Source organism: Aythya ferina, assembly GCF_964211825.1.
Source record: "Aythya ferina genome assembly, chromosome: 12".
Classification (NCBI taxonomy): Eukaryota; Metazoa; Chordata; class Aves; order Anseriformes; family Anatidae; genus Aythya; species Aythya ferina.
The window spans coordinates 5,394,590-5,410,057 of NC_140308.1; the positions used below are offsets into that span (position 1 = coordinate 5,394,590).

Here is a 15,468-nt window from a genome sequence, read left to right on the forward strand (position 1 = left end):
GAGAGGTGATGGGACCACTGTCATCCCTTATCCCATGTACCAGGACAACCCCGTAGGTCAGGAGCAGGCAGTGGGGAGAAGGGGTTTGTCCAGGTTCTTCGTGCTGCTTCATCAGAGGGCCCCTACCCTCCTGCAGCAGGGGGGTGAGAAACAGCTGCTGCGTGTTTGGGGCCCTTGCAGCCTGTAAAGTGATTCACCTGTGTGCCAACTTGGTGCTGCAGGTTTATAGTGCAGACCTTCTCGTGAATTCTCAAGTTTGCTTAGGCTGCAGTGTTGGGGAATGCTGGTAATTAAAATTAGGAGATTTTCTTTGGAATGGGAAGTTGATTTACTACATGGCTGAGCTCTCCTGTGGACTGATGTACCTGTATTTTGGGGGAGAAAAGACTTAGGCATGTTGCTTGAAGACTCTGGAACTACTGATTGTGGTGCATGAAGAAGTCTTACTGTCTTCAGACATGTTTCTTTAGTAAGTTGAATTATAGCAGTACCCTGGGATCTAATCGAGTAGAACCCCTGGTGCACTTCTCCTGGATGGCATGCCAACTGCGAGATGGAAGGTAGGTTGTGTCCCAAAGATGTTTATAACCCAGGCACTATTAGCAAGACTAAAGAAAATGCTCTGTGTAAAGAGTTTATGGAATTGAATTGCCAGCTATGTTTGGGCTTCTATAGAAGGCACCATCCAGGTGGTGTCATATAGGAGAAGGTTTGAAATGTCTGCTGTACTATGGCCTTCCTGCTGTCCCCCGAGGTGTTCCCTGTTTCCTGAAGTTGGATGGCTAGTGTGAAAGCCATGGCTTTGAATCTCATAGTGACAACCAGGAAAAAGAGGGGAGAGAGCTTTTTCCCTCCTGAATTTTGGTTTTGAAATTAAACTGTATTTTAAGTGAAGAATACCTCTTCAGGATGCCACAATATCTGAGAGTCGTGGTATCACAGGTGAGTTGGGTACAGGCGTTTGTGGAGTGTTGCTGGTCTCAGATCCTTCATTTTATCATGGAGCTGTGGAGTCAGAGCAGAAACTGCCCAACCATCTGTATCTGAAAATGTATTTCAGATAGAATTGTAAGTACTCAGTAGGGGTCCAATTTTAGACAGCCCTAAAATGTGACCTTTAAAAGGTGCTATTTCACACTTCTGCAGTAATTGTGCCTCCGGAAAGCTTCATTCCTGCGTCTCTCTATCATTTGCACAGCACTGCAATCTCTGATTGTCTGATTTATTTTGGTGTGATTTGAAGTTTATGATGTTTGTGTGGACTTCTGGTTTTCCAATTTCTTTGTTTTCTTGGTAAATGTCTGCAATGGGAAACCTTGGAGTAGTTTACCATATTCTCACCACCTGGTTACCTGCCTTTGGGTAATACTGGCTTCTTGGCCCTTCTGAAAACAAACATGATATCAAGACAGTATTATTATTGAAGCTTCCTTCTATCATGCTTTTTTTTTTTTTTTTTTTTTTCCCCTTTGTATTTCTCTTGTACAACTTGAGAAATCTCTTTGAAGGTATATTTTGGGATTGATTATATTTGTTTCTCCTTTCTTCCTTTCTATTTCTTCAACTTAATTAAAATGCAAGATGGTGATAGCTAGTAAAAAGGAAAATCAATATCAAGATGAACTATTTTAAGCTCATTAGTAAACATTCAATTAGGTATTTTGTATTATGGGTAAAGCATGAAAATATTTATTCAGAGCAAAGGTACTTCAATTAAAGGAAGCTTTTATTTTCATTTTTTAAAATCTCTGAAGAAATATGCAAAGTTTTCACTTTTTTCCCCCTCTATGCCAAACATATGTAATAAGATCTCCTCTGGAGTTTGAGCAGTTCATTCCTACTGCCCCTAATTCACTCCCAAATAAAGCAGCGTACAATGGAGTCTTTCCTCCACAGTACATTCACCCTGCCAAAAATAATGTCTACTTGCAAACATAAGTGTCTTTTAGAAGGATTATTTCTGAAGAAAAAATGAAATAGTGCCTATTTAAACACATTAATAGGAATGCAACTGATGCAATAAAAGTAAATTCTGCTTAAAAGTCTTGGCCTGGAGCCTCACTTCCATCGGTTCTGCTCCTGGATTGTGCATGTAGAAATGGAGGAGTGCAGCAATGTCTCACCTTCCAGACCCCAGGGTGAAGATCAGATCATCACTGTGATGCCAGAGCCTTTGGGTGGTGTGGGAAGGCCAAAGCAGAAGATAAAGGGTGTTGAATAGCTTGTATCTGGTGCCTGGAACATCAGGTGGGATTGGGGATGTGGCTTTAAAGCAGTAATAGAGAGAGGGGAGCAGCTACAGAGACCAAGCTGGTGCCTGCAGCACCGCTGAGCCTTCCCTTGGTGGGAGGGAGGAGGGCAAGATCTCTTCTGCCTCCTCTTGGAAGGAGACTTCTCAAAGGGAGTAGTGAGAACCTGAGTGGCAAAAATAAGAGCTTTTTCTTCCCTTTATGTTGTCCTCTAAACAAACAAGCTCTACTCTGAAACTATATTAGGGAAAATGCAAGTTAGGTAATGCCTTGGAGGGCATTTGTAAGGAACTCTATTACAGGCGCTCTGTGGGTATCACAGCAGGCTCAGATGCTGTGTCTCCATGTGCTTACATACTGTCAGTGTCCGGAGAGGTATTTTTGCCCTGAATCAAGCTGCCAAGACTTCTGAAGGAGAATGCCCCTCCAAATGGTGCAGTGTTTTGTTGTTAATTCTGCACAGCAAACTCAGCACTGTCCTCGTGCTAAGGTCCTTGCATCAAGAGCTTTTTGTCGAGAATTGAGTACCTGACCCAGGCACAAAATGCACAAGTACTCACTTCCAAAAGTGTTGGACAAGCACAGTTGACAAGAAGCATTTTTTCAGGAACAGACAGCAGCAACAGCAAAGAACCATCTGCTCGTACTGGTCCAGACTGCAGGACTGGAGCCTCTTTTACCCAGCAAGCAATCACTATAAATCAATACTACTACCATGTAAGAAATTACTTTCAGCCCAAGCTATGGCATTTTAGAAAGGCCAAATTTGAATAACACGCATAATGAGTTTGGCCAATTAATTAGCTAATATCAATATAAAGGGAGAATGCGATGGGCCTGTTTTCCATTGATACCAAGACCCTTTTGTATCAGTTGCTTGGCAGGAAGGTATTGTTCAAAGTTGTTAAAAACCATTCCAAATGTGTCTCCATATTTTCATACAGCTGCTATTCATCAGCGAGAGCTAAGCAGATAGTGTAAAAATATCTGTGAATACTGATTCAGGTTTGCAAATTAATTGCTGAGCCATATTTATGCCTCTTTTGTATTCCCTTTCTGTGAGTACAACTGAAATGTGCAATCAAGATGCCCATGGAAAGCACTTGCAAGCTCAAGTGCTTGTGGGGAGGGAGTTGTAAATTTGTGTGCTCAAATATTGATGGGGAAGGAGTGCTGCTGGTGTGCTGAAGTGTGTGCCTAGGTTTCCATCTCCTTGCAAATTTGGCCAAGTAAATTTTAAGGTTGTGCTCTCAAAAACCACAGTTTTTTTTCTTTAAATTTACTCTCTGTGAATGCAGTATTTGCATCTGGAAACTGACTCTGAAGGTGAGCTGAGTATATTACAGAGCTGCATGGTGTAACATGTTAGTCAATTGTTATGCTCATGGTTAATGAGGATAATGTGAGAGATGTTTTTAAAATTTAAAGAATTTCTAATAAACACATAGATTTATCAGTCTTTGGCTATTTCCAATTGTGGAAATAAATGAATGGTAGAGCGAGAGAAATGCTGATTTATTTTTGGAGTTATAATGTGTCACAATTCAAGATCAGATTAGGGTCAATTTACACTAAGTCTTCTTCTGAAACTATTATATAACTGAGCCCGAGCAGGTCACTATGTCCTGCTCTGCATACAAAAAGCTCCCAGACTGTGTCTATAAATAAAGATCAAGCTAAACCAGACAAGCTGCTTGAGTCTAATATTGGGAAGATCATTTTGTGCTACCTTCTGCAAATAATTACGCCGGAGTCCAAGCGAGAAAGGCGCACACTATCATCTGGTGTGCGCCACGCATACAGAGTGAGAAAGATTATCTTTGTGCATTAACGGCAGCATTAATAAATAACCTTTCCTAGCTCCTGATAAACTTCAGGGCTAAAATATGAGCTGGGGGAGTGGGTGGTGGCTGGTTTTCATTTGCCCATCCGCTTACCTATCATGTTTTGTGTTGCGGTGTAAGAAGACAAAATGGGATGGCATGGTGTGTTTGTGAGATGCTGTTGCCCTAGTTACCAGCCTCATCTCAGGGTTAAGGTTGACAGTGTGGGCTCATTCCTTAATCTCAGCTCAGGTTGCTCATAAGGGGAAAGGCTTTAATGTTAACTGAGCCCGTCTTTGGTCTGGGGAGTTGGGCCTTTAACAATGCACCGGGGAATTTCTTCTTTGTGGCTGTCATAGCTTGTCTGGGGAATGGGGAAGGGAATCGTGTGGTGGGGGAGGGCAAACCTCACTACGGTGAAGCTTATTAAATTATGGAGGAGGGGATTACTGGTGGGAGCAGGGCTGTGGGCTCCAGCAGCCATCAGAGGAACATTTTGTGTTGCAGGCTGGCAGAGGACAGTTTTTGTTACAGCCCCTTCTACGCTGCCGGATAGGATTGCTTCGTGGCGAGAACCGTATGGCTGGGAAGGTTTCACTTCAGCCAGGGTAACAGAAGAAGGTGCAGGGTTTGGCTGTAGGATACCAGGTGTGTGCAAAGACACCTTCCCTCCTAACAGCCCCCTGTGCTGATAAAGGATGAATTAATGGTGCTGCTCCCACCCTCAGCTCAGCTGGGCAGGAATGGTTCAGGCTGAGGCTGCCCTCCTGGGGAGGCACCTGCTCTGCTGGGATTAACTCTGTAACACCCTCCTTTTTCATGTTAAACTCCCTGAAACACACAAAAGTGTGTCTTACATGCCACCCAGGATCTTTGGTGATTGAAGACATCCAAATGTGGTGTTGGAGGGGATGGTATCAGGATTTAATTGAGAAAGGAAATGCTAGGCAAAATGTAAGGGACAAATAGCCTTGCCAGGGAAGGCATTGGAAGTGAGAGATTGCTATTCCCTGCTAGGCTGGTCTGTGCTGGTCTTTCCTGCATTATCCAGGACCTTTGTGTTCTGGTAAGCAAAGGCATTAGTGCTCATGGAGCAATAACCCCATCCTCCAGCTCAACATCTGGGAGGTGCAGGTGGAGCGTGCATTGCTGAAAGGATCCGCTGTCATTCCTCAGTTTATGAAAGTGCCTTTTTAATTTGTTCTTGAGACATTAATTTTCCTTGCCCACTATTGCTTGTTTTCAGCCATCCATTATAAAGGGGGCAGTCCAGGATATTTGTGTGCTATCATGACAGATATTTCATACTTTTTAGTGTTCTGTAAAGATAGTGCCATGAACAAATCACCTGAAGATAAGACCCTCTATGCTTGATAACAGTTAGTCGGAGACCTATAAATCATCAGTACAGTTGCTTTTCATATCTTCTTTTCCATGTGCTGGGTTTAACCGTGGCTTGCTCTGTTTGCAGGGAGGTTGCAGACTGTGGGGTAAGAACACAAACCCACAGGCCACGTTCCTTGTTCTCCGTGTTTACTTTCCTTCAGCTCTCTTCCTTGACCTATTCCTGGAGTTTACACATCAAGATAAGGTTTCTTCTAACTGCCAGTCAGGCGAGCTTAACCCCGAATCTAATAATTAACTTGTGTTGTGCTTCTTACATCAGCAACCACCACAATCAATAATGGGGCGAGAACTGGAGTTTAGCTGGCTGCTTTGCAAATGATGCTCGAGGCGAAAAGAGGCGGAGTGGCTGTTGCACAGCTGTATTCTCTCCAGCTGTCCAGGCCCCACTATGACAGCCTGCTTTTGTAGATTAAGGAGCTGATTTGCAGGGAGTGTAAATCATTGTAGCTCTATTGACTTCAATAGGGGATCTTTTTCTTTCTTCCCCATATGTTTGTATGAGAGTTTGTTCCCTTTCCCTTCTGTTTCTGCTCTTTCTCTTCAAGAGGCAGGAGTGTGGTCCCTTCTGTGCTGGAATTGTGAGCTGAAATGGGGTGAGCACGCAAAAACTTTTGAAATCATCCCATTCACACATACAAATTGCAGTAAGTACATACTAGATGTTATGCAGTTAATGAGGTGCGTGCATTCATAGCAACTGGGCACGTAACAGCACATACGTTACTTAAGAAGTACTCTCAAAATCACTACTTAACACCTCCCTGGCAGAGAGAGAAGCAGCAGGGCCCCGGCTGGCAGAGCTGAAGGAGCTGAGCAGCCACAGTGGATATGGAGATGAGATTTGGTGCTCAGGAGCAGAAGGGATGCATTTGGCCCGGTGATGTACTTTGCATACTCTGAAATGCACTTTCCAGGCTTTTCCTATCAAGATGATTTATAATTGTTGCAGATGGTGTCTGGGCTAATCCCCGATGAGAACTCTCTTAAGCTCCTGACAAATTTGAATCTGTGTCCATGTATCTCATCAGGAGCATGGAGGCATCTCTCTGACATGCTACTGAAATACAAGTGACAGAACCGAATCAATGTAAATATGTAACATGCAGGACATTCTTTTAATAATATCAAAGAATGAGATATTTCCTTTTTAAATTATTAAAAGGAAGCATAATTATTGACTGATATCATCTTACCACTAAATGTAGTTTTCTTACCTGAGTGGTGGTAATGGGGTAGACAGGAGAAAGGGATGCTACAGAGCCCAGAGCTGTCAAAACGTAGTACACTAAATGAGGCAGATAGGAACAGCAGAGCACCCTCTAAGACCACATTAAAACTTGGTGGTTGAGTAGCTCTAATAATAGGAGAGTATCTCTGTATTTTGACTGAGTACAGTACAGATCTTAGAAAATAGCTGGATAACACACTGTTTACTGCAGAGATAATCTGTGGTTTTCCTCCAGAAGTACGTGGTCACAACTCAACAATTATAAATACTCTCCCTGGACACTCTTAAACAGCAAGAATCTAGCAGATGAAGCTCTGCCCACTTCAAGCTTTAATGAATGTCTTAGCAATATTAAGCCACTAATTGACTTGTACTGTAGGTCAACGAAGAAGTAAAATCTGCAGTCTGTCTGCTCAACTATATCTTGCTGAAAGCCTGCGTTAGGCCAAGACACTCAGTAGGGGCTGTGGTGCTGAGCAGCCAGTGAAAAATCACAATTTTATACATTTTAATATGACCACATTGCTGTGGACACGCAAACAACATCTGGCAAATGGTGCAGGAGCAGTTACATTGATGACAGCCCATTTGCTATTCTGTACCTAATAAAACGTTGAGGAAAATATCTGTACAGGACAGTATTTTTCATGGTGAGATTTGTTCTAAGTTTCAGGCAGAGCTGTGTTAAGACAATTTGGTCTCCTTTTCTGGTTGTAGCTCATGCTCCTCCTACTGCTTTTTCATGATCCTGTTGAATTTCAAGCTCCTGTTACCGCCTCCTTCCCCTTCATCTTCTTTCTGGGCAGGAGAAATAAAAGGCATTAGCAAATTGCTTATATCTAATACTTGTTCAGTCCCACACTTATCTGTGGCTTAAATTATACTTTTGACACCTTGGCTTCAGGGAGCTAGAGTTACAAGAAGCTTTCTAACACCGCACTGAGAACAGGCTTCATACCGAGCTAAAGGCAGAATGGGTGGTTTGCATTCAAGTACATATGGAAGACTGATCACAGTTTTAATTGTAGCAATCCTGAGAAATACGTTGGAGTTCTGGTTTCTTAAAGGTCATCAAGGAACAGAAGTTCTCACTCAGAAATATTCTGTTCTCCTCTGTGCAGTGGTAAATATGAGGTAATTCCAGTGGCTTCAGTGGTGGAAGATGGGTTTACACTGGAGCATCTGCTACCAAATTCTGGCTCATCAAATGCTTTAAACTCCTGTAATACTGGGACGTGGTCTCCCTAAACAAAGAGTCTTTGAAAGATCCACATCCGGAATGCACCTGCTTTTGCCAAGTTGGCTAAGTCTCTTTCCTAGGGGTTTCATCCTGGCGTTTCAGCTGACGGTTCGTCTCTATTTCAGTCACTTAGTTTTCTGCCTCGTGCATGAGAAGATGGGATTCAGTCATTTCAGTTCACCTCCCTTTCTTGTCTCTGAGAATTAGTTCCCAAACCAATTGTCCCTGCGTTCACAGGATCGTGATGCTGTTTGTGTGTTGTCCCTGCCATCTGTGTCTGCTGTGTTATATTTTTCTGGGCAGAAGGCTCTTTGCTCTTATACACAGAGCAGAAGGGTCGTGACTCAGGGAGGAAACACGTAGCTCACGCCTGATGAACGTCCTTACTGGGCAGTGCTGAAGGCTCGTGGTAATAACTCTTATTAATTCTAGCTATGTTTACACGAGAACGTCTGAGTGATTTAGTAAGCATGGTAATTGCATATACAAGCAAATGAATAGATGTATGTTTTTGACCAGATATCAACTTGTGAATGCCCAGTGTATAAATTTTAAATATTTGCAACTAGCAGCTTCCAAGTAACTACAGATCAAGAACCATCTGTAGGAGGTATTTGGCAAATAAATTTAAATAATGAATACAGCTAAGATGATCCTGATCTACTCGCAGACAACACTCACAGACAAGTGTAAGTGTTATGAATTATTCAGCTGATTCTATTCAGAATTACAATCTTTTTTAGAACTATAATTAGTGAGCCAAAAGAGGAAGTATAAGGCACGCTAACAAAGGTCTATTCTGCACTAGTTCTTCGGAAAGATTGAAATGAAACGCAGACAGTTTGGAAGCCACAGCCCTTGTTTTAGAATTGTCATCTGCTCTGTTTGCTGACAGTGACTTTTGGTGCTTGTTTACTGCAATTGACTTAGTTACGGCATAAGTTACACATGTTTGTCTTCGCAGTGTGATGCGAAGCTGGCATCTGCCAAGTTTAAAAGTCAGAATAGGTGCTGTTAGTCATTGAGATGATCCCATGGAATAACGATTGCTGTGACAACAGAACTGCATTGTCTTTATTTAAATCATGAGAGTTTCTAAACAGAATTTTGGGTGGGCTCTATCTGCTCACAAGGGAGAGAATTTTAGTGTCTTAAAGGCTAGCAGGAGCAGAAACCAGGGAGAAACGTACAGCTGGTGGTCATGGAAACAGTTATCAGAATAATTTCAATTAACCAAGCAAAATATATTGTTTGTGTCCTCCTTGTTCATTCAGTGCAACTGAGTTCAAAGTATCTGCTGCTTGCATCAGAAACTTAATTTCTGGTGGGTTTCTGAAGCAGCCATTTCAAGCCATACCAAGCTGCAATTGCCTTGCAAGTCATCAGCTCTAATGCTAATTAATACCTTTTGGTGTTCCTTTTTGATTTTCAAAAGTGACTTAAAATACAAATTCTTGGGAGTTTAAGGGGCTGTTTAAATTTTAAGTGAAGGAAAAAGCACACAGTTGAAAGCCCTTGTCAAGGTTTGCAACCTGAGGCAGCTCCTAATGAAGTCACTGACCAAATTTCCTGGGAGCTAAATGAGAAGGTGGCTGGCTGCTGGTTCTGCCTTGCCTTGGGTGGCTTGGACAAGTGGGAGCAAGGAGGAAGGCACAGCAAGTGCACTTGAAGCATAGGGTCTTTCTGCAGTCTTTGAAAGCCTGGGCAGCCGCCCGTGTCATGCCTGGCTTTGCATAATGCCCGCCGCGCACACGAACTCAGCAATCCCATGGATGGTTACACTTCCAAGGCTACCTCCGCTCGGCTGCGAACCCGCAGGCTCAGAAGGCTGCACAGTGTTTAGGAAGGCCATCTTTTGTTCACTGTCAGTGCTTGAAGAGTAAAATACCAGGCTGTTGGAATGTGGGAGAGAAGCAGGCAATGGGGCTAGGGAAAGTCCTGTGCTAACGCCCCCGTGGTAGTGCGGTGGGGAGCATCCTGCCCTGTGGGGCCTGGTACCACGTTCCTGTAAATGTTCCCTACCTGTGGGTTGCCTGGGCCAGAGGCACAGCCCCTTGCAGCTGGAGGCAGCTGGCCACAGGAGGTGTATGCTTGCTTAATGGGTAATAATGGTTTTATTTTTCAGGTCTGTGTCAAGGGAATTGGTTGATAAGGATTTAGTCAAGGTACTGACAGTTACCTGTTGTATTTTTACTGCATTTCCTTTTGGAAAGTTTTTTTTTCTGTGTTCCCTCTTCTCACATTCTGCTATGCAGATGCACCTGTAAGTAGCTGAAGCCAAATGATCTAAAAAAGCCAGAAAGGAAATTCTGAAGTAAATGTGCCAAAATGAAATAGCAAGGAGAAAAAAATAAGCATGACAGAGCAATCCTTGAGAGGAACCAGGCAGTTTAAGAAGTCAGAACTGAAGTGGACAACCCAGCCAGTGGCTGAGCATAGCATGACAGGAAGGGAAACAAAGCCTCGTGTATGGATGGTGTAGAAGGAGAAGTTGTGAACACTTACCTTACAACATTGATAGTTGATTTAATAATTCAGTACATGGATGTGCACACTCAGCGCAATGGCAGGGTGTGTTTTTGTTTGTGGAGGCTACAGGGACTCCCCTGCTCCATCGAAGTGTTGTTAAATCAGTCGTGTGTAGTCAAGAACCAGGCATAATGGTTTGAAAAGATCTTAACAACATTTATCTGTTGTGTGGTCTTTGTGCATTTGTTCATTGGATGTGTAAAACATCAGCCAAAAATAATTTACAGCAATTATTTCCAGTGACAGGCCAATGTGAATTCTCAGAAGCAGAGGATGACTATGTGAAAATAATTATATGTGAATATCCAGCTGAGATCTTTTGAGCCACTAGAAAAGGGTAGTATGTAAGCAGTGTTGTAACTGGAGCGATAACACATGCACAATCATGTTAATGCTGTAGAAGTGTTTTAAGATATCCAACTGGGCTAAATTGCAGATGCAAAATTAAACCCAGGAATACTTTGTCCCATAAAATTGCAAGTTCAAAATTTGGTCAGGCTTTAAAAGTCTTTTTCAACAGAAAAACACCACAACTGATCCAAACACTTGGGCTTTAAAGACATGTGGGCCCTTTGAAAACTGTAATTCTGGCTCATCATATGAGTATCTTCAGGACAGTACAGCACTGAGCTAGCATTATCATGTATAATTCAGCAATGTATGCGATGTGTATTTCAGCTTAGTTAAAATTTCTAGTGCTGCTAAATAAAGATGTATTAAAAGCTAATCTATGCCTGCAGACCAAGGAAGTGAGAGAAGGACTAAGGGTCTGAAAGAGGTAGGGGTATCATTGTGCAAGAGGTAGGTCTGGAAATCTGCAGTCACAAGGAGATAAAAGACAAGCCAAGTGTGGTTTCTCTAAATGATCACATCTGATATGTATTGGTCATGTTTAGTCATCCTGTGCCGAATAATGACCTGCATTGTTCCCTTGTTTTGGTAACCCGAAAGGTAGCTAGCTATGTTGGGATGTATTTTAGAGCTCAAAGTTTGCACTGAGTGCACTGGTTTTATACTGTAGTCATGGGAACTCTCGGTCTTCAAGCACTATGTGTAATGAATAATATATTATGAGACTATTCACTAAGATTTCTTGTGTGCTATAATATTAACAATTTCCCACATGTGGGATTCATATTCATCCTTCTGTGTATTGAAGGATAGCATAAGTAGATGTCTATTGTGCAGCAAACACACTGATGTAGTACTTGTTAAAATTATTTCCAGATCATGCGGACTGCAGGCATAAAATACCTCCTAATCTCGTAACATTATTAATGAAATAAAATAGTGTTGTGTGTTTTACTCACAAGGAGAATTTAAAAACAAGCTCCATGTTTAAGTGACAGATTCCATAGAAGTCCATATCCAGAGGCTGACAGCAGTGTGGGCTAAGACTGGCTGTGCTGTGTGTTGTGCTCTGCTTGGCGGATGTGGTGCCGTAAATTGTAGACAAGTCCTGAAGGATCACGAAGCACATGGCTAGGCAGCTGTGGTCTCCGGTTCTTGGGCACATTTTCAAATCTTGGCATGCCGAAATATTAATTTCTGATTGAGATAATGTAGCACACAGCCCTTGAGTTTAATATGCAGAAGTAATTGTTTCTCCAGGAGATGACTGAATCCCCGGCTAATGGATTGAGTGGGCGTGTGAGTGGGCCAGGTTGATTCGATATGTGGTTCGGTCTTGGGTGAGTGATGGGGTCTTGGCTGGTTAACTTCAAATCCAGGCTCTCTTCCTGCTGGATCAGGGGTAGGGGCTGCTCTCTGCATGTTCAGCTGTGCCCAAGGACTGATCCTCACAGGTCTGAGAGTCGCTTGGCACAGTGGGTGGAGGAAGGTCGGAAGAGTTTTTCCTGTCATGGCAGGAAAAGTACCAACCCACTTCTCTCTGCTTAACACACTCGGCCCCTTCTTAATTTAGCACCGTGTTCTGGGGCCTTAGGGGAAGGCTTGCACTTGAACACTGACCTGGGCATGGTGTACCAACACAGATCTCTTTTATCTGACACCTTTTTTAGCAGAATTGTGGAAAGTTACTGTAAATAAGCATTATGGAGAGGTTTTTTGCAAACATTATGTTGGGTTTCACCTCTTACAATTTAAGAGCCAGATTTTATGTGCTCTACATCTCTGTGGTTCAGGTAACAGCATATAGGCAGTCATTTCCATTTCTGAATTTTCTGAAAAGTGCCCCGGACTTTTTACAAAAGTCTTTGGAACTCAATTGTTGGATGGGATACAGCTCTTGAATGAATAACAGATTATGCTGATGTCTTGATATCATTTTTGTAGTTCTGTAAATCACTGTGACTTTTATAATGCCCTCTAACTGGGATGTAAATTTGCTCCTGTAGATACTTTACCCTGACCACGTTTGCTAAAGCTGGCATTGCTTTCAGTACTGATGTAGAGGAGTATATTACATACAGTGCGTGTGGCTGTATTTGCATCATCCCCTGCTCTAAATGTATCCTACAGATAAAGACTGCCATTAGGTTGCTCTTGGCTCTGCTTCATACAGGCATTATTCAAACACTTCATGAGGTTGGACTGCAGAAAAAGTGCCTAAACCTGGTACTCCTTTATGTTACAGAGGCAGGACTTCCTTGTAAAGTCTCCCAGCAAAAGGCTGTGCAAGAATGCCTCTGGAAAAATAGCAGGGTATAGTTTTTTTTTGGTATGATCAAATACAACTTATACAGGGTAGAGGCCATAAATAATCAAGAGGTGTATGTAGCACTACTACAGCTTGTACTGGTGGAGATCTCTGGTGATGCTGATGCATGTGTTCACAGGTCTTTCACTGAGAGCCCTGCCAGTTGTACCTCATTTGAGTCATGGTAGAAGGAGGCTTCCTGTTGTTGATGTGACAGAGGGGAATGTTTTTCCCTGATCTTTTGCATTTTTTGAAGATTAGCAATGCAATCACACCAAGAAGTAGGTTTTCAAATGGGCGTATCTGACAATCAGGAACAGATTGAATTTATAAGACACGTTTGTGTGCTCATATTTGTTTTTTGTGTGTTGCAGATGTGCTCCCAATGTCAGTAGGTGTGTGTAGACGTTATCACCGACTTGTGAAAAACAAAGTCTGTTTGACGCCGGTAGATAGATAGCCTGGCAAATATCGTGGCAATGATTCAAAATGAGGCTCTGAATGTGCAGTTACTGTCCCTTGCTTAAACATCTCTTTAGTAGGAGGGCAATGTCAGGCGTTTTCTCATACTGTTGAGAAATCCTGCCATGGGGAAATCAGTCATAGTTCAGATGAGACCAATTACTTCATTGCAGAGATTAATTGTGAGTGCAGGAATGGTGGGGAATGGAGACTAGGACGATGCTTTCTGCTTCAAGTTGCATGTAACTGTAAGGGAAAGAGGAGGGTATGGCTGTTCCGTGATTTTATTGCAGGGTTTGAGTTGTTGCAATGTATGGTTTGGGAGCAAAAAGAAGAAAGGTGACTTTAAAGGTCTTTGGGATGCTGAGTACTTCATTGTTAGTGGATGTGAAGCGAGCTAATTTAGAGAGCAGCAGCGTTTTCATGCTTATTTCAGAAACTCAAGGACGCAATGCACAGGCATGGTCGTTCTGTTGTCTGCCATCTAATGGCCAGACAAAGCAAAAGTAACCTGGTTTCAGCCTGTGGTCTATGAATCACTGGGGATTCTGGAGCTAAATACAGATAAAAATAAACAAATAAGAGCTTTTGCTCAAAAGTTTAAGTGTGTTACATTGGGGTGTAAAATACCATTAAAAATCACTTGATGCCACAGTAGAAAATTGCTAAAAGATAGTAAAGAAGTCCATCTTTGCCTGCCAATATATTGTTTTTAAACACTGCAAGTCCTAAAGCAAATATCAATCTGTATGAGTGAAAATTCATAATTTGAGACATTTTAGTTTTCCTTTTTTTTTCTTTTTGAGCAGGTGAATAACTCTGTTCCTCTTTCTTTTCCCCAGTTTCCCCCTCCACTGCTATGCATGCCCCCATTCTTTTATTATAATGCACAATAGAGAAGATCTCTCACTGCTGGGGAATGTTAACACACACCTATGCCTTCCCTTCTCGGGCAGACCACAAAGGCATCCGCAATAACTGACACCAGTTCCACCGCACGGAGAAAGTGCTTGAGGTAAATCTCTGCGAGAATAACAAAGCAGAGATGGGGAGATGGTCTGGTTTAATATCCGCTCCATCTTCCTTATCTATATTAGAAACGTCTGTCACTAAGGATGTCTGAGTAGAGCTGAAATTATGAAGCACCTTCCAGATTCCTTTATCTCCTAGAGCAACATTAATACTTATAGCTAATAAAGGATACTGGGTGAAGGAAACTCCATTGTTTGCCTGTGCTGGTGCATTTGTTTAGGAAACATGCCTTTTAATTCCATAATGTTATTTGAAATGCCTTCATCTGCTCTGAGAAAATAGCCACTTTTGTTATTCTTTGTGAAACAGAAGCTGAAGATAGCAGGCTTGCTCACAAAAGCCCTGATTTGAGAATGCTAATGTTAATTTAAGCATTTAGTTGCCAAATTTTCTTGTGATGATTTTTTTTTGTGGTGTGCACATGTAATATTTGTATATCCATTATTCCCCATGTTTCTCTGATTCACAGGCACTGAGTAAATATTGTCTTTGATTATGATCTACAGCAGAAGTCAAAAAAGACACCACAAAATGGGGCTCCTGTTCCTAGACAAAAATCTCCTTTTTCCTCTGCTTTTCCCTGGGAATCCAGGGGAACTTATTTCCACACCCAAAGGATTTATGAGCTTCCTTTTTTTGGTTGATACTTCCAATCTAAATATTACAGATTACGGTTATTTCTAATATGGCATCTGGCTTAAGTAATGGTGTGGGTAAATTCCTCTCTCCTTGTAGCTCTGCTGTTTTGAATGCAAAGGGTGCAAATAGACGTTACCTCCCTCGATAGGAAATGGTGAGCAATGGAACACTTGAAAATAAATTTCTGAGTAATAAAACTG

General features: G+C 42.2%; 1 protein-coding gene across 2 annotated transcripts in view; it reads left to right on the forward strand.

The window, feature by feature from the left end:
• Window positions 1-226: 226 nt before the first annotated feature.
• LOC311443242 (uncharacterized protein) overlaps window positions 227-15,468 on the forward strand; it is a 409,687-nt gene continuing 394,445 nt past the window's right edge. For both annotated transcript variants that reach the window (XR_014697142.1, XM_084533287.1), the window contains exon 1: window positions 227-560. The gene's annotated coding sequence lies outside the window, so the exon portion shown is untranslated. The remainder of the gene's footprint in view (window positions 561-15,468) is intronic.